At 38.1% G+C, this 19,342-nt stretch overlaps 1 protein-coding gene across 5 annotated transcripts in view; it reads left to right on the top strand.

The window, feature by feature from the left end:
• The first annotated feature begins 4,404 nt into the window (after window positions 1-4,404).
• Window positions 4,405-19,342, top strand: part of Mtmr3 (myotubularin related protein 3) — a 127,294-nt gene continuing 112,356 nt past the window's right edge. For 4 of the 5 annotated variants that reach the window (XM_071614849.1, XM_071614848.1, XM_071614847.1 and 1 more), the window contains exon 1: window positions 4,405-4,610. The gene's annotated coding sequence lies outside the window, so the exon portion shown is untranslated. Of the gene's footprint in view, window positions 4,611-4,937; window positions 4,958-19,342 lie in introns of those variants that run through there. The other variant, XM_071614845.1, reaches the window with a different exon arrangement.

The following is a 19,342-nucleotide window of genomic DNA, read 5'->3' as shown; positions in this document are numbered from 1 at the left end:
ATTATCTGTCAAATACCCAACCTGAATAACTGTTGTTTTCCCTCTACTGGGCATTGACTCTCTCACTGAGTCATATCCCAAGCCTTTTTTATTGTGAGACACTTTTGCTCACAATAAAAGGCTAGCCTTGAACTTGCAGTCCTCCTGCTTCAGCCACCTGACTTGCTGGGATTATAGGTATGTGCCACTGCACCTGGCTTGAATAATTATAGTTTTCATATTGACCATTCTTTCAAGTAAAAATAGAGTTCCCTGAAGGAACTCTAGCTCAAACAGTTGCACAAGTGTTTCTTCTTGAGACAACTATCTACTTCTGCACACAGCAAAAGTGCTTTATGCATAGAATATAACTGCTTAATGGAGCATAGTTTTTTATTGTGAAGTGTTGAAAATGTTTTGGAATGGGATAGAGGTGTTGGTTGCATAATACTGTGACTGTATTAAATGCCAATGATTTATTTGCCTTAAAATGGTTAATTTTCTGTTATGTGAATTTCAACTCAATAAAGAAATTGACCAAAATGCTTTGAATGTAATTTTCATTTCATTCCACACAATAGGAAAAATACATGTATTCAAAGATCTAGAATTAATATGTATTTTTAAACTACTTTATAAAGTACATTCTTAAGTGAAACTGACATTCTGTTTACTGTATGCATGCTGGTGAAGAATACAATGGCTACTAGTACATATTGTACCATCACTTTGATTTGTGATAACCTTCCAGAAATTTTACCACCACTGCTTTTGCAAATGTCAACATGGTAAAAAAAGCAAATAATTTATTAGTATTATTATGAAGACAGTTTTGATCCATGTAGACCCCTGAAAGGGTTTCAGGGATCCCTAAGGACATGTGGTCTACAGAATCACTCCTGTAACACTGAATTGGAGCTGCACTGACCCACCCTAGCAGTAGACAGTAATGTTATTTTGAATCACAGAGATATTATTTAATTCTCGTTTCTGTCTTCCCCAAACAAGTTGTTCTTTAATATCTGAAAGCCATAGTTACCCCTGTTTACTAGCTGAGTTGGAGGTGCAGGTTATGTTGCAGCATTGAAGGAGTCTGGGGATAAGCCATACAAAGTGCTCACTTTTAGCATTAAGCAGAAGGAGCTAAGGTTGGGACATCTGCATTTTGGGGGGCTGAGGGACCTCTGCCTTCCAGTGGCATTGCATGACTCTGTTCTCCATCAATCATCTTTCCATCTATCTTAGACTACTTCAAAGATTCCTGGAGTAGCTGGAAGAACGTTTTTCAGCTTTGAATATAGTGGCCCGGGGTGAGAGTGGAGTAGGGGGGAGGTGAGGCCGAAAGGATATTAATAGGAGGAGAGGAAAGTCAGATGGGTGAACGGAGCCCTTCACATGAGAATGAGGCAATGAGAAGATGCCCTCACTGAACGTGGGTGGGTTCCCCCTCCACCTTTTCTTTTTTGATATCAGGAATTGAACTCGACCACTGAGCCACATCCCCAGCCCTTTTTGTATTTTATTTGGAGACAGGGTCTCACTGAGTTGCTTAGAGCCTTGCTAAATTGCTGAACTTGAGGTTCTCCTGTCTCTGCCTCCTGAACTGGGATTACAGGCATGTGTCACCGGACCCAGCATCCCCTCTTTTCTTAACTCATGGTATACAGTGCTTTGTCTTCAACCAGAGTAAAATAGATCCTCTCTGCTGGTTTAGCTTTTTCATAGGGTACAAAATGTTTTAAATTCATTACCTCAAAGAACCCATATATACTTCTTTGAGGTAAGCAAGATAGTTCTAACAACTGCATAGGGTGATGAGGAAACTGAGGTGTATGAAAAGGGAAATGAGGTTCCCTCCCATTCTTCTAATGTTGAAGATTGAACCCAGGGCCTGGTGTGTGCTGAGTATGCATACTACCACTGAGTTTTACCCATAACTCCCCTGAAACGAGCTTTCAAGGCCATGCAAGCAGTTTTCTCTTTCTTAGAGAAAACTTACTAATGTCTGTTTTAAAGGTGAGCAGGTGGACCACAGAGGGGATGAAGCCTTGTATGAATACAAGCATGTAGTTGCAGTCAAATTGCTTAGGTTTAAGTCCAGACCTTTACATGAAAAGTGCTTGCATTCGTGCAGGGCACATTGAAAGGTTCAATCCATGCTAGGTTTTGTGGGAAATAAAGAGCAGGCCAAATACTGTGATTTCATGGGTACAGAGAGATTGCTCCAAATGTTCTAAAAACTGGTTGAAGATTCAGTTGAGATTTCCTTAGCCCAGATTAAAAGGTAAGCACAGCTATAGTCTGTCTTTTTAAACAGAGGTGAAAGTGACATGCCAACACTTTTGCTTCAAGTGGATTTCTGGGAGCTCTGAGATTGGCTGAGTGGATTTTCACTGCCTATTGGCTGAACACTTTGTCCTGAGTCACCTCTTTGGGAGCTAGCTAGCTTAAGGATGGGCTGCCCTGATGTCAGGTGCTACCTTCATTCTAATCAGTGGCTCCTTACCTGTGGAAGTCTATCCTAAAGCCTGTGAGCAAAGGGCTAGGCAGGGAATTTCCGCCTACAGGGGACTTAGTGACTGAGGGAAACTTAGAAATGGGAGAAATATGTGGGAAAAGACTTTGTTGTTGTTGTTTTTTAAGTAATTCATCTATTCTATGTACTATTTCTTTTTCCATTAAGAAAAAGAAAGATGGGCTGGGGTTATGGCTCTGTGGTAGAGTGCTTGCCTAGCATGTGTAAGGCACTGGATTTCATTCTTAGCACCACGTATAAATAAATGAATAAAATAAAAGTTCATCAACATCTGAAAACATTAAAAAAAGATAAAAAAAAGAAAAAGAAATGCTATATTCTTATACAGAAAGGAAAAAGCAGAACAGCAACATATAAATAAAAGCTCAGGGTGTGATCCTGGGGAAAACATACATACAACACACACACACACACACACACACTTCAAGCAGGAGATGACTTTAAGGACCAACAAGAGGACACTATTGGACCGCAAATTTAGCTCTAGGCTGTCTGGAAGCCAAGATGAAAAGAGAGACACAATTGGGGGCATTAATACTAGTTATCAGAAAGGAGGAAGTCACCAGTTTCTCTGAAAGTAAGCCATTTTTCCTAATTTTGAATGGTAATGTTAATTTCTTACTTTTGTATTTGTACTAGGGATTGAACCCAGGGCACTTAGCTACTGTGCCACATCCCCAGCACCCCCCCCCCCCCACTTTTTTTTTTTTTAATTGCTCAGACCCTTGCTAAGTTGCTGAGGCTGGTTTTGAACTCCTGATCCTTCTGCCTCAGACTTGCAAGCCACTGGGATTACAGGTGTGCACTACCATGCCTGGCTTTTACTTGAAATTTTATTTTAGGTGACCATGTCATGTAGTGGATGGTACAATTGAGTGAATGAGGGCAGTTTTTGTCGTTAATTGGGTTTGGGTTTGAATTTTGTTTTAATAAACACAACCTATTCTAGTTTTCACTTTTTTCATCCATAAAATAGAGACAACAGCATCTACCTATAGTAGTTGTGAAGATTCAATTAGATGAATTGTATAAATAAATGTTATCCTTTAGTTGTGAAATCCAACTGCCTACTACTTGTCTTGCACAATTCTAGATGCTGGAGATATAGTGATAAACAAGACAAGTTCTTTATCTTCAAGTGCTCTTACATTCTAGTAGGGTAAAAGACGATAAGCATTGAAAAATAATTTCAGAAAGTACTGTGGAAATAATGCAACAAATACATTTGACTTATTCTCCAGTTATCCCCACCCCCTCACCTCCCCCCCCCCCCCAAAAAAAAAAAATCAAAGGCATAGTGTTAAAATGTATTTGAGAGGAGTTGAATCTGTTAGGACATGAGGTAATATAGTTTTGGAATGTGTAATTCTTTTGCAGGGTAGTTTCCAGTTTTTTTTTTTTTTTTGACATTTGCTTTTGTTGAAAACTCACGTCTTTTCTACTGTGCTTTTGACCCGGAGCTGAGGTTGAGGTAGTTTGATTGTATTCTAACCACACCATATTTACAAGCATTATAGTAAATTAGTTTTATCCTGACTATGCCTGCAGGTAAAAGATACCACTATTCTGTAGAGTGAGCAGAAGGACTGCCTAGGACTATAGAGTCAGGAAAAGATGCCTCCCAAAAACCTGTAGGTCCACATTTGATTTTCTTCTGATTTGTCATCGTTCTACCTTTGCCCTTGTCCCATCGGTCTAACTCTTTCTCGGCTGGGCTTCTCTAGGAGTCTCCCGAGTAGCTGGCATTACGCGCGTCTACAGCCCCCGCTCACTTCAAGGGGCGGGTCAGAGGCCTAGGCCACGCCCCATCCGACACGTGGTGGCCCGCCCCTTTACTCCTCAACCGAGCGCTGGAGCCTGCGCACGCGCTCCTGCTCGCGTCCCGGCTCAGCATCGGGAGCGCGCTCTGTGTGGCCGCTGCCGCCATGTTGTTGTGGTTGTGAGAAGGCGGTGGCAGGCGGCGGCGGCAGCGGTGCAGCCGGACTAGACGCTCCTGCGGCCCAGGCGCTGCCCCCCCGCCAGCCCTGGCTGGGAGCCTCGTGGGGGTGGCGGAGGAGGCCGTGCCGTGCCGAGCCTCGCCATGTCTTGCTCCCTGGTAAGAAGCCCACCCCCGGTCTCCTCGGGTGGTGAGAAGGAGCTGGAGGAGGGGCCGGCCTCGGCCGTGGCGCTGTGGCTGTCACCCTCTGAGGAGGCGTCGGCCTGCGGGGTTCTGAGGATGGTTTGCAGGGCCCGGGGAGAGGCGGTCTGGGTGGCTGCCGCCGCCAGGGGGAGGCGCGGGGAGTGGGAGCCCAGCTACCCGGCTCGCCCCAGACCCTAGGCTCGAGGGAGGCGGGGTCCTGGGCCGTGGCGGCCTTCCCGGTCCAGGAGAGGACGAGCTCGTGGGGCTCCTGGAGTGGGACGCTGCCATTGGGGCCCGGTGAAATGCCGGCCGAACCCCGGGAGGTGGGTGTGCGTCCCTCCTCCCGCCCTGGCTTTGTGGAGACTGTGTGGAGAGGCCGGAGGTCGGGGACCTTAGGAGCCCCAGGCGAGCAGTGCGGGCCCGGGCCTTGTGGGAAGGAGGAGTGGCCCCCTGACTGCAGCAGGGCATCCTCCTGACCTGGTAGTACTTGGGTGGGAAGGATAGTTCGGGGGCGGTTGAGGAGCTCCAGAAACACTGGTCAGACAGCTCCACAGAAGATTACAGTGTTATTTCTTGGGGAGAAATTGTGCTGGATGTTTACATCTCAGGACCCATAAGATGATATTCTTGGTTGTACTTTGGGCTGGAAACCTTATCTTAAAATTATGGGGTAGATTTTATGGTCACTTTAATGGGTTCTCTGAAGTTTGATAATCTTGTGAGTTTTGCCCATGGGCTACTGTTAGATATTGATGTTCTGGTGTCGTCTCCAGACGCAGGGCTAAATTCTTACTGTTTGACGTCCACTTTGTTTTCTGACATACTTATTTTCATGTTAAAAATTAAGTGCACATATTCTAGTTGAGGTTCAGTTTAGTTTCTCCTAGCGTGAACAGTGATTCCTTTAGAGGCTGTGGTTGAATTCCAGGAGATTTTTTATTTTTATTTTTTTAATGTAAAATGTTTGTGATTTGTCCATGGAGAAGTGAGGGGCACCTTTCCCTTTTAGATTCAGGGCCGTTTCCATAGGGCAAAAGACATGTTCTTTTTGCTTGGAGACTAAGTAAGCTGTGTTGGTAGTCTTCCCTTCTAGGGTCTATGACTTGGATAGGTAGGAAATTTACAGAATGACCGAATAAATTGGTTGCCTTCGAAGGCTTCTTTCAAGTGACCCAGAGCAATTTGAATGACCAGCAACCAGGGTGGTGTAGCCTCACTTGTACTTAATGGCAAACCATGGGAAAAGTTGTCGGCCAGGTTCTTTAGTTCAGTGGCTACCTAGAAGTATTGTGGACTGTCTTACATGCTGATTGCAGGGACTTATGCAGTACCTGGTGAATTAAAATCTGAGCATGGGGCTTGGGAACCTATCATTACAAAGCTCACTGAATGATTCAGGTCATCCAGGTATGTGAACTGCCTTAGGTTGGGTTTTCTAAAGAATTCCTATTAATTAACTGACTTCTGAGAGAGTCCTTTTAATTGTGTATAGATATCTTTAAGAATTTGAGAGGTTGGGAAGAAGAGAATGCATGAGAAACTGGAAATTGCAAATTGAACATCTCTTAAAAATACAGTAGATTTATGTAGGGAAAGTAGGTTTGTTGCCAAGAAGTATTGGTTCACAAGTCATTAGGAATACATTTAATTAAATTAGATGCTTCTTAACTGGAGGCATATCCAGAGATAGAGAATCCAGAGCAAAGAAGCTAAGTTTGCTTCTGGCTCATAGAAGCATGTATTGAAATTGCTTTCTGCCATCCTAACATCATGTTTGCTTCTAAACCATCTGACTCAGGTTTCTGGTAAAGTGAAGGGCAGAATGGGTGTGTTAGCAGTTATTGGAGACCAGGACTGTGAATTAGGAAGGTTTACTGTGCTTCAGGAAGTTTTTGAAATTTGCCCCAGGCTGTAAAGGGTGGTAAAGTCAGTTAAAATCTGTTTAAGTCCTGGTTAATATCTTCTGTGGTAAAGTGGAATCCCAAGTTACTAAAGGAAGTATTCAAAGGGGGTGTGGTGAGGTTGTTATAAGTTTGAGAGAGGTGGAAGTGTTCTTACAGTTGTGTAGTGGAAGAGTTTGGTAAATTTCCTGTCAGAAATATTTTTAGAGAGATGCACTTAGTTGTTCACTTCCAGAGTCAGAGATGGTATCTGTTTTGTTCCTTGGTGTCCCTAGTACTTAGCAGTTCTTGGCATATTTTATGTCCTCACATATTTTTTGAGTAAATATGTAGTGTAGGTATGGGAAAAAATAGCTATGGTGGTTGATAGCATTAGTTATTAAAAGCTACTTGATATCTTGCATTGGATTAAAGAACCTGTTTTTAGTCCTTGTTGTTTGTAACTTTTGGTGTTCCTTCAAAGGATTATGTTTCCATCCTGTCTTCTGGCTTTTGTTTTTGGTACTGGGGATTGAACCCTGGGGTAGTCTACCACTGAGCTATGTCTCCAGCCCTTTTTATTTTGAGATAGGGTCTAGCTAAGTTGCCCAAGCTGGCCTTGAACTTGTGATCCTTCTGCCTCAGTTTCTTTTTGTCTTCTGTTTTTGAGTCTTTGGGTGTTCTATGTTTTTTAGGTGTCAATGACTTTAAAAAAAAAGCAATTTTATTAAATGCAGCAGTAGTGTGAACTCATAGGAAACTCTGGATTGGCAGTCAGATTTAAATTCTAATTCAGTTTGTGTCATTAATTGCTGTTGGGAATGTCACTTAACTTCTTTGGGCTTCAGTTTCCTCATCTATGCAATTAAGGGCCTAGACTCATTGACTAGCCTGATTCTGCACATCTTTAATAATTTCTAGTTTGGTATTCATCTCATGTAGGTAATCTTTCATTTTAAAGAAACAAACTGTATTTGTCTTGAGTTTTGCTTTTAACCTGCAGATTTTATACATTGTCCAAAAGTGTTCTGGAAATTGAGTGCATGTTGTAAGTATTAGAGACAACATGCTTATGCTGTTGTAATTCATTTAGTGTTGAAATCAGATCGGTTTCAAATAGGGAACTTCATAATTTGGTGTGAAGTCATAAGAATGGTTTGGCAGAAGTTTGTGCAATTTATGTGGTGAGTTGTTTCTTACAGACCACCCAGTTCTGTATTTTCTATGGTGAATTTATATATAAATTTATAATTGGTAAAACATCAGTTTAAGACAAAGTATGGTATCACATTTGTATTGAATTGAACTGGGACTCTTGGTAAATTTAGAGGCTACCAAAGTTATTAGCATGTCATTGCTATTTTTAATCTTAATTTTGTGATACTAATACTGGTATCATACTTTCGTCTTCACTTTTGTACTGTGTCCAGAAACTTGATATACCTTTTAAGTTCGTATTTATAGCAGGTATTCAGATGAAAACTGTTTTAGCATGATAGTGGGTTCATCAATATGCCTTGGGTTCAAGTCTAGATTGGGCTCCTTACTAGGCCTTCTGTTTCTGGAATGCCACATAACCCCTTTGAGTTCCAGTTCCCTCATTAGTAAAAGGAGAAAGAGCAACCTCTCTGCTTGTTTTGCAGGTTGTCAGTGAAGATCGAATGGAATGGTGTGTATGAAAAGCAATCTAAATATGTAGGAGGATGGTATTAGAATCCTATTTTATTTTCTTGGAAGAGTTGAGTTGTGAAGCAGTAGTAAATGTGGTATATGTTGTTAAGTGCAGAATTTCCTAATGCCATTGATAGGGCAACAGAAACAGTTTCGGCTTCTGTGCTCTGTAGACACTTTCAGCACTTGCAACTGCTAATAGAAATAGTCAGTGTTGCAGAGACTTTAGGGGTATCTGGGATATCTCGTACATTTGCTACATTTCACCCATTTTCTTATGTTGGAGCTGTGATAGAAGGTGTTTGGGGTAAGGAGTTCAACACTTTTTATGTAGTTTTAGAACTGTGTTGTCTAAATGACAGGTGGCAGTGTCATAGAGTAATGACATCATTGTGGTTATTTAGTGAGATCCTGTCTCAAAAAAAAAAGTGGGGGAGCTTGGATATAGGTCAGTGGTAGGGTACTTGCCTACATGTGTGGAACCCTGGGTTTAATTCCTAATACCTCCAAAAAATTTTTTTTCTTATTTTTGTGTGGTAAAACTTTGAAAGCATGGTACCTTGGCAGTGCAGATGGAATGACTGTAAAATAGTAAGACAAAACAAATGAAGTCAGAAGAAAATTGTAAGGTTGAGTTATATTAAATCTATTCTGTTAATGATGAAATATCTCATAGTTCTAAGTTGATTTAGAACAACTTTATAAACAAAGTTAGCACATAAAATTATGCTAGTATGGGGCTGTGGCTTATGGTAGAGGGCTTGCCTAGCATGTGGGAGGCACTGGGTTCGATTCTCAGTACCATGTATAAATAAAGGTCCATTGACAACTAAACAGTATTTTAAAAAAATTATGCTAATATTCCTAAACACTTTTCCCCTTAAGATGGAGTATTGTTAACTTCAGAGGTATCGTCTTGGTGCTCTTGCAGAGCAGCATCTTGGATATGTCTAGGTTTAGATTTATTATGTACCTGTTTAAGTCTTTACACAGTGTTCAGAATGATTCTATTGTAAGATTTTCTGATTTTATTTCTCTAAGGTTCAAATCTAATTTATTAACTAAAGCATTGTAATTTAGTTGCAGAAGAGAAGTGAAAGTTCATTTAGTTCTCTGCATTGTTCATAGATTGATAATCTGACAAAATATGAAGAGATTATAAGTGTATATATCTTAACTTTTAAATTAAGTATTGAGAAATCCTGACTTAATTGGAAAGAATTGGTATTAAGACATGATGATTAGCTTGAAAATAAGATTGTTCTTTTTTTGTTCCTTGCCTATTATTTTTCTGTAAGGTATACCAAATATGTAATTGTTAAGTATTTATACTGATTCCACAAACCACATTGGAAAGAAGACTGTTTTTAATTTTGGAAGTGATACAGGGGTTTAACTTGATTTTATTTTAAATTTAAAAATGAAATTATTTCTGATTATGAAACCTATCATATGTATTCACTGTAAAAAAATACCCACAAGAAACCAAAAAACAACAGTTGAGATAACACAGAAAAAAGTAGAGATGGCTAATTCCACGATTAATATTTGGTGTTTTAATTTTTTCTTATTCATTATCTATTGAAGTTTTTTTTTTTTAAAGAACTGTTTTACCAGGTGTGGTGGTGCGTACCTGTAATTCATTGACTCCAGAGGCTGAGGCAGGAGGGTCAAAAGTTCAAGGTCAGCCTCATCAAATTAATGAGGCCCTAAGCTACTTAGTGAGACCCTGTCTCAGAATAAAAAATAAAAGGGACTGGGGATTCAGCTCAGTGGTAAAGCACCGGTCGGTTCAATCCTCAGTGCAAAACAAAAACAAAACAACACAATTTTCTTTGTGATATTAATGTGATATACCCTCAATGGGTAGTGCTTTGTAATATGGAAGCATTATATTTTTGTTATGGATGCATTATAGTTTATACAGCTTTTTTTTTTTTTTTCTTAAAACAGTGTTGTGATGAATGTGTTTGGACATTTTTATATGATTGTGGTATTTTTTAAACCTTTTTAGTTGTAGATGGATACACAATACCTTTATTGATTTATTTTTATGTGGTGCCGAGTATTAAACCCAGTGCCTCACATGTGCTCTACCACTGAGCTAGGACCCTAGACCAATTGTGGATTTTTTTTTTCTTTTTAAGGATAAATATTTAAAAGTGGACTTAGTTCAGAGGGTATATGGATTTCTTTTTTTTTTTCTTTCTTTTTTTTTTAAACTGGTGAATAATCCTAGAGCCTTGCATATGTTAATAAGCAGACATTGTTAATGAACTGCACCCCAGTCTCTGGTATGTATGTTTTAAATTTGTGTACACTCAGAATACCCTATAGATATGATATCTATTTTAAAATCCCACAAATAGCACATTAGTACCCAATTCCATATATTCTTTCTAGTGATTTACCATCTTTAGTTTCTTGTTGGGAGTTTAAAATAGTTTGGATTAGTTTTCCTGTTGTTTTTTTCAGCATCAGGACTTACTCTACAGTTAATTCTTTTATCTGCCTCCTCCACAAAGTTTAAGTAACAAAGGAGTACTTAAGATCAGTGATCTCCAAACTTTTTGATTGCTCTTTCCATCAGTAATAAAAAAATTATTAATCCTCAGTCCTACGTATTTTTATAAGAATATACATATAGTACCCGATTATTGTGTATTTTATAGATAATAAGCCAAAAAATTAACTAGGATGAGAATTAAAATTCTTCCTTTACCCTAGTGGAGCATCTTGGTACTCCTTGAGGTATATTATACTCTGCTTTGGATACGTAAAATTTACATTTGGATAATTAAAGAATTAATAATGGGTTTTTATGGATCACTGAATTTTTTTGGTATTTACTAGTTTTACTGATCATCCTGTTTAGTTGGATTATGATAGTCTTTAAAGTGTCCCATGCTCTTGAGATTTATATTTGTGATAAGAACAAATATAAATTTAAGGCACTTACTTGATACTTTTTGTCTTTGTTGAGATAGCTGAATTTGAAAAGGACCAATATTAGTCTAGGAAACAATGTAAATAATTACTCTATTTCTTTTAGATATGAAGAATTGAGGGCTGGAGTTTTGCTTCAGTGGTAGAGCGCTTGCCTATCATGGTATGAGGCACTGGGTTTGATTCTCAGCACTGCATATAAATAAATGAATACAATAAAGGTCCATAAATATCTAAAAATATTTTTTAAAAAAGAATTGATTTTATGTGGAGTATATTCTTAAAAATCTCTGCTTTATAGAAAGAAGTTTAGTTTTATGTCCCTGTTTTTTTAAGAGCTGAGGTCTTAAAGACTGAGTGAAGGATGAATAATTACTACTTGCTTTCCTTTGCTTGCAAAGTACCACAATTAACCTGTCACTCCAACTCTGTTTGGAAGAGCTGAGCCTATAACATTTCAAGAATGCTTTCTTGGGTTGAAACTTTCCATGATGAGTCTTAGATTAAAAGGTAACTTTTTTTTAAAGTTTGAATTAGTTGCTTTTGTGCCCTACCCCATAAGTTATTAAATCAGAAACTGACTTTTTAGTTATAGAAGGACACACTATTTTTCTTTTATTTTTATGTAGTGCTGAGGATCCAATCCAGTGCCTCACATGTGAAAGGAAGGCTTTCCACCTCAGAGCTACAACCTCCCCCCTCTTTTAAAAGTAGAAAAAATACGTTTCTGGAAACTTATTTTCAGTTATTTTGGATGGGTCATTATCAAAGAAAGGTGCTGTTAATGTATTAGAGATTATGGAGAGAGATTATTAAGCAACTTTAGTTTTTTTTTTTAATTTTTTTTTTTGTTGCCAATTAAAAGAAATGAGAGAGCTGGGTGTGGTGGGACATGCCTGTAATTAGAGCTACTTGAAAGACTAGGGCAGAATATTTGCAAGTTCAAGGCCAGCCTGGCAACTTAGTGAGACTCTGTCTCAAAATAAAAAATTAAAAGGCCTGGGATATAACTCAGGGGTAGGTAGCACTTGCCTAGCATACATTAGGCCCTGGGTTCAAGCCCCAGTACCACCCCCCCCAATACACAAAAGGAATGAGATAATTTATATTGAAGATGATTTACTACATACAGTACGATTTACTACACACAGTACTTTGGACAAAAGGCCAGTATCCCTTTTTTCCTATAGTAGCATGATTTATAAGGCACTTTCATATGTATCTTCTTAGATCTCCACACATATTTGAGACCAGCCTTTGCAAGGAATGTTATAACTTGCTTAGGGCCACATGTAGAGGGTATGATAAAATTTTTAAAGAGGTAGATTCAAAGCTTCAGAAGTAAGGCTCTTCTCTCCCTCACTCCCTAGAACTTAACCCATTTTATCCCATCCTTCTAGATGTGCAACACCTACAAAAAACTTAGATTGAGCAACAAAACAAGTATCCCACTTATGGTAACTGAAATAAGTATGTTTGCAGAATTGAAAATGTGGGACTTAATGGGCTAATACACTGCCTGGTACAGAGTAAGCTACAGAATTTATGTACTGTTTAAACTCTTACATGTTTACTTACTCCTGTAAATAAGTTTATAGTGTAATATTAACAATTAAATTTTCTGTGGTTAGAGTATTCATGTGATGTGAACAGAAAATATTAATTTTAGACCAGTATTTCAGATATCCTTTATTTTTCATACCAGGGATTGAACCCAGGAGTGTTTAATCACTGAGCCAATACCCAGCCCTTTTTATTTTGAGATAGGGTCTGAGTTGTTGAGGCTGACTTTGAAAATGCCATCCTCCTGCCTCAGCCCTCCCATGTTGCTGGGGCTACTGGTACGCATCACTGGCGCCTGACTTGAACTTGTAGATGTCCTTTTACCTTCTCTTAAGATATTTTCAATGGACAAAAGAGTTAGTATTGATGTAATTTTTACCTCTTATTGGCAAGAGTGTGTATGTGAATATATGAATATTATTTATATTGTGGACTACTACTCAATAAGGAAACCATACTCAGTTAGTTGGTTCTTTTTTGTAGTTCTGGGGATTTTTAACCCAGGGCCTTGCACATGCCAGGCAAGAGCTCGCTCTACCACTGAGATACATCCCCAGCCCTGTATACTGGTTCTCTAAATATGGACTCCGTAGTTTGCCATGGGGTGAATGAATGTAAAGGAGCAAGTATGATTCCCCTTATCTGTCTTATTCTCTTCAGTTACCTGTACACATGATTTTGACTTATTCAGTAAACACTGAAGAAAATTATTCTTTCAAAGAACTAGTATACTGTTTTCTCTTGTTCTGTGATTACTTAAAATCCTGTTCGAAAGTGAATTACCGTACTTTTTATACACAGGAGTAACCCTGGAAAGACATGAGAGGAAATACTAATAGTGATTATTTCTGGGGACTTTTCTGCTTCATATTCTTTTACAGTTTCCCAGTTTTCCATAATAAGCATGTATGACTTATATATATATATATATATATATGCATAGTTTGGAAAAAGTGAATTTTGAAGGTTTCAATTTTCATTGGGTATCTTATGAAGATTTAAGTCAGTCACCAGTGAGAAAGGGGTAAAACTGGCTCCAGTTTCTAAGCAGAGAGGCAGCTAGCTGTAGGAGTGGTATGGAAGGAATGGGGCAGGCAAGCTGATTTGAACTTTCTCATTGTAAACTCCACTCTGACTGAAGACGGTCTGGGTTTTGATCACAGTTAAACCCAAGAGGACTTTCAATGTGTTTTTTTTTTTTTCTTCCTAATAGGCTGATTGAATGATACATTAAAAAATGTGTTTCTATGAACTAGGTCAACACAGGATTCAGCCTAAACAGTCTAAGTCAGTTCTCTTGCTGAGTTATAACTAACTTGAGCAAATTATGTAGATTGTGTGTATTTAAAATATCAAGTGATGTTACCACAACTCAGCTCAGATGTGATATGAATTTTGTATATGTAATACGAATTGCAAGATATTTGGACAGACAATTTTATTAAGACAGTATGGTCTCATTGAAGTTTTGATCTTAAGGTGCATCTGGGAGTTGTATATACTCATCTGGTAATATTTTTGGGAGCTCTTTAGAGTTTAAATGATTAGAGCTTGTCAGCTTTTGCTGTTACTGTACATTTATAGTGCCATAAATACTGGTGTGAATGGATGACATATTCAAAAGGGTTAGATTTCCATGTTAAAATAGTTGTAATTTTCTACCCTTACTTTATCCTTTTTCTTTCTTTTTGTATGGTATTAGGGCAGGAGCCCAGGACCTTATGCATGCTAGGCAAGTAGTCCATCACTGAGCTACATCCCTAGTCCTTTAAAAAAATTTAATTTTGAGATAAGGTTCCTTAGCTGGCCTTGAATTTTCAATCATTCTCCTTTAGTTCAGCTGGGAATACCACTATGCCTGCCCTTACTTTATTTTTATTTATTTTTTAAAGAATAAGATTATAATTGAAGACTAGTTGATAATAAAGGTAGCACCAGCATACATTTTTAGGAGTTAGGTTGGGGTGTGTGTATATATATATATAAATACACACACACACACACACACACACACACACGAGAGAGAGAGAGAGAGAGAGAGAGAGAGAGAGAGAGAGAGAGAGAGAGAGGGGGGGAGGGGGGAGGGAGGGGACGGGACGGGAGAGAAATATATATTTTCAGTGCTGGGTATTGAACCTAGAATTCCATGCATGCTAGGCAAGTGCTCTACCACTGAACTATACCTCCAGCTACCTAGGAACTTTATGGTAAAAAAAATAACAGGCTTGTTAAAAATAAATCCGTAATAGAAGTTGATAAAGTGTGCTGGGTATGGTGGCGCACTCCTGTAATTCCAGTGATTATATATTTGAGACCAGTGTCAGCAATTTAGCGAGACCCTGTCTCAAAAAATAAAAAGGGCTAGGAATGTAGCTCAGTGATTAAGTGTCCCCTGGGTTCAATCCTGATACCCCCTCACCCCCCCCCCCAAAAAAAAAAAAAAAGTCTGTAAAGTATATTTTCCTCTTTTCTCCAAATTCTACAATCCTGGCTTCAGGGTAAATTGGAAATATTTTTTAAATTTAGAAAAATTTACAGAGTAATTTCTTGGGGAATAGAATTACATTTGACTTTTAAGATTTTTTTTTTTTTTTTTAGTTGTAGATGGACACAATACCTTTATTTATTTACTTACTTTTGTGGTTCTAAGAATCCAACCCAGGGCCTCACACATGCTAGGCAGGCACTCTACTACTGAGCTACAACCCCAGCCCAACAATTTTTTTTTTTTTTTGCATTTGACAACTATTGATGCTTTTATATTAAAGTTAACTACTTATTTGTACTATTCCCGGTTCATGTAGGTCTGTTCAGAAAGGGGGGTATCTAAGAGCTGCTGAGATAGAAAGCTTCATAATATAAGACAATTAATGTATTAAGATTATATGGTAGAGACTAGGAGGAGTCTTGGTTTATATAGATAAGGCATACAAAGTTATGTTTGGGAAAATTTTAGTTTTGTTGAATAGAAGATAAGATAAAGGAGTCGAAGATAAGCTTGTAAAAGTGTTGGAATTTTTGGGCTGGGGTTGTGGCTCAGTGGTAGAGCGCTTGCCTCACATGTGTGAGGCACTGGGTTCGATTCTCAGAACCACATATAAATAAATGAATAGAATAAAGGTTTGAGGTAGGAAGAATGGTAATCCTAGTCTGGATGAGCTCTTGAACCTAAAAGAGCAAGTTGAGGACCACATTTGCGGGGAGTGATGGGAGAAAATAGAAGGTTTAATATTCGATTAATGAGACATGATGGAAGCCAAGGAGATGAGAAGATTTTGGATTTGGTGATCCATACTGGTCATTTGTCACTAAGGGCTAAGTAAGTAGGAGGTAACATAGCACTTGTAGAAACTAGTGCTGTTCAGTAGAACTTCTTGTGATGAAATGTTTGCTATCCATGGTGTCTAGTACATATTGAACGCTTGGAATTTGGCTAGTGCAACCAAGGGACTCAATTTTAAATTTTCATTTAATTTTAATATATTTATTATTTTTTCCTTTTTTAAAAAACATATAATACCTATATTTTGTTTATGTAGTTTTTTTAATGTGGTGCTGGGGATTGAACCTAGTGCCTCATGTATGCTAGGCAAGCATTCTACTACTGAGCCACAACCCTAGCCCCTTAATGTAAGTTTAAATAGTTACATGTGGCTAGTGGCTACCATGTTGGACAGTGCTGATTATGGAATCATAAAATGAAACAGTGATGTAGATAGCAGTTGGCAAGATAAAATGGAAGCATTTAGTTATTTAAAAATTTCATTGCAGTGCTGTTAAAATGCTATTGGAATTATATAGTGTAGTTTTTTCCTTTTTTGGAACTGGAGATGGAACCCAGGGCTTTGTGTATGTTGGCTAGTTTTTCAAACACTCAGAATTGTATGTTTTTTTTTCATCTTGTTCAGTGTTGGCTGTAGTTAATTGATGACAATTCTTTAATGGAATTGTAATATGAAATATTTTTGTGACTTCTCTATCCTTTTTTTCCCTAGTCTTTAAAAAAGTTATTTACATTTTAGTTATGAAAGACTAATATATTTCTTGAGACCATTTGGGTATCTTTGTTTTCTCAAACTAAAAGTAGCTTTGGGAATTTCTTAGAAATCTAATTGGAAAGAGGAATTGCCAGCAATATTGTATTTGCCTTTTAAGTTAATATTTTACATATTTTATTGCTTGAAAAATAGTTTTCTTTGAGAATAATTCATGATTTGAATTTGAATTTTTTTCCTAGTTTTTTTTTTTAGTTGTTGATGGATCTTTAATTATTTATATGAGGTGCTGAGAATCGAACCCATTGCCTTGCACATGCCTACCTGAGCTATAACCACAGCCTAGAATTTGAATGTTTGATAGTGTTGATAGGACTACTTTTTTACTTACTTAAATGCATTATATTTGCAAGATGTGGCTCCATTTCAATAAAGTTTTAAAGACAGACAAAATGATTAGATGGGAATGGAAGTCAGAATAATGATTGTCTTTGGTAGTGAGAATAGTGGAGATCACAGAGGTCCTGGTAATGACTTGATCAGTGTTGTTGATTTAATGGTTGTGATTAGTTTATGAGAATCATTGAGTTGTGTAATTATGATGTACATTTTTTTGTATGTGTGTCATATCTCAGTTAAAAATGTTTGCCCCTAGGCTGAGGTTGTGGGTCAGTGGTAAAGTGCTTTCCTACTACACGTGAGCCACTGGGTTTGATCCTCAGCACATTAAAAATAAATAAAGGGGGCTGGGGATGTGGCTCAAGTGGTAGCGCGCTCGCCTGGCATGCTTGCGGCCCAGGTTCAATCCTCAGCACCACATACAAACAAAGATGTTCTGTCTGCCGAAAACTAAAAAATAAATATTAAAAAAATTCATTCTCTCTCTCTCTCTCCCCCCTCCCCCCTCCCTCCCTCTCCCCCTCCCTCCCTCCCTCCCTTCCTCTCTCCCTCTCTCCCTCTCCCTCTCCCTCCCCCCCTTTAAAAATAAATAAATAAATAAAGGTATTGTGTCCATCTAAAAATAATAAAAACGTTGTTCCCTATATTATGGTCTTAGAGCTATTTGTTATATTGGAATAAAATTAAGATGCTTATACAGAAAGCACATTTCTAGTATAAATAAAAGGCAGATCCATTTCCTTAAAATTTCATAGGTGTATGAATAACTTCCTGAGTTTAAGAAAAATTTTTTGTAGTTGTAGATAAATAAAATAAACGCATTCTGTCTATTTTTCCAGTGCCTTACATGTGCTAGGCCAGTGCTCTGTCACTGAGTTACAGCCCCAGCCCTCTTCCTGAGGTCATTTACCATTTATAATTTTATTTTATTTTATTTTTTGGTGCTGGGAATTGAACCCAGGGTCTTGAGTATACTAAGCGTATGCTCTACCGCTGACCTAAATCCTCAGCTCAGTGTGTTTAAATCTTAAAGGCTAGGGAATCTGAAATAAAAGCTACAAGGTTATCCTATTTGGTGCTTATTATATATTTGGATAAAATATTTCCTTAGTGTAAGGTAATGTTCTTTCAAACATTGTAAGTTAAAGGCAAGTTGTTTGAATTTACTTGTTAGGGAATGTCTTACCTTTAATATAATACTGCTAAATAGAATTACGTATCTTAGGGCTGGAGTTGTAGCTTAGTGGTAGAGCGCTTGCCTAGTACATGTGAGGTACTGGGTTCAATCCTCAGCATCACATAAAAATAAATAAAATAAAGGTATTTTTTCCATCTACAACTAAAAAAAATTACATATTTTATGTATCCTAAGTGTCCTTGAATTTGTATCTTTATTATTGTATCTGTATAGCTTACTCCATGTGGATATTGAAGCAGCTTTTTATGGCCTTTCAGTGCATATTTAAGTTTATGCACCAAAACCCTGCATAAGCATATTTTAAATTATAGCAAGTATCTTAATTCATATATATTAGGTTCCCCCCCACTCCGCAAATAATTACACAGGCATTTACTGATAAGCCTGAAACAAGCTCTGAGTATTTGAAAGTTCAGACTTATCCAGAGTATTTGCTCCCATGTTAGTTTTTTTTTTTTTGGTACTAGGGATTGAACCTAGGGGCACTTAACCAGTGAGCCACATCCACAGCTCTGTTTTTGTATTTTATTTAGTGACAGGGTCTTGCTAAGTTGCTGAGGCTGACTTTGAACTCACAATCCTCCTGCCTCAGTCTCCCGAGTTGCTGGAACACTGGGATTACAGGTGTGTGCCACTGCACCCGGCCCTGTGTTATCTCTAGCCCTTTTTATTTTTTCTTTTGAGATAGGGCCTTGCTTAGTTGCTTAGGGCCTCCCTAAGTTGCTGAGGCTGGCTTTGAACTTGCAATCCTGCCTCAGCCTCCTGAGCTGCTGGGATTACAGGCATTTACCATTGCACCTGGCAGTTTTTAAAGTTTATAGGAAAAACTTTGGGGTCTTCTGAAAGATATGAATAATAGTAAACAAATGAGTAGTTACTTAATCTCACTTTGTACACCTGAAAGCATCAACTATCTATTATTTTATTCAGAGTAAGGAGCTTCCCAGTCTTGCTCAATGGAAGTACATCCATCCCTCCCACTATTCCCAGCAATTTTTTATCTTTTCAAAACTAAGAATTAAAAAATTTTAAAACAGATCCCTTTAAAAAGGTACA

This window comes from Marmota flaviventris, chromosome 1, assembly GCF_047511675.1.
Source record: "Marmota flaviventris isolate mMarFla1 chromosome 1, mMarFla1.hap1, whole genome shotgun sequence".
Taxonomy (NCBI): Eukaryota; Metazoa; Chordata; class Mammalia; order Rodentia; family Sciuridae; genus Marmota; species Marmota flaviventris.
The sequence above is the reverse complement of the archived record's forward strand: the minus strand, read 5'-3'. Positions and strand labels throughout refer to the sequence as shown.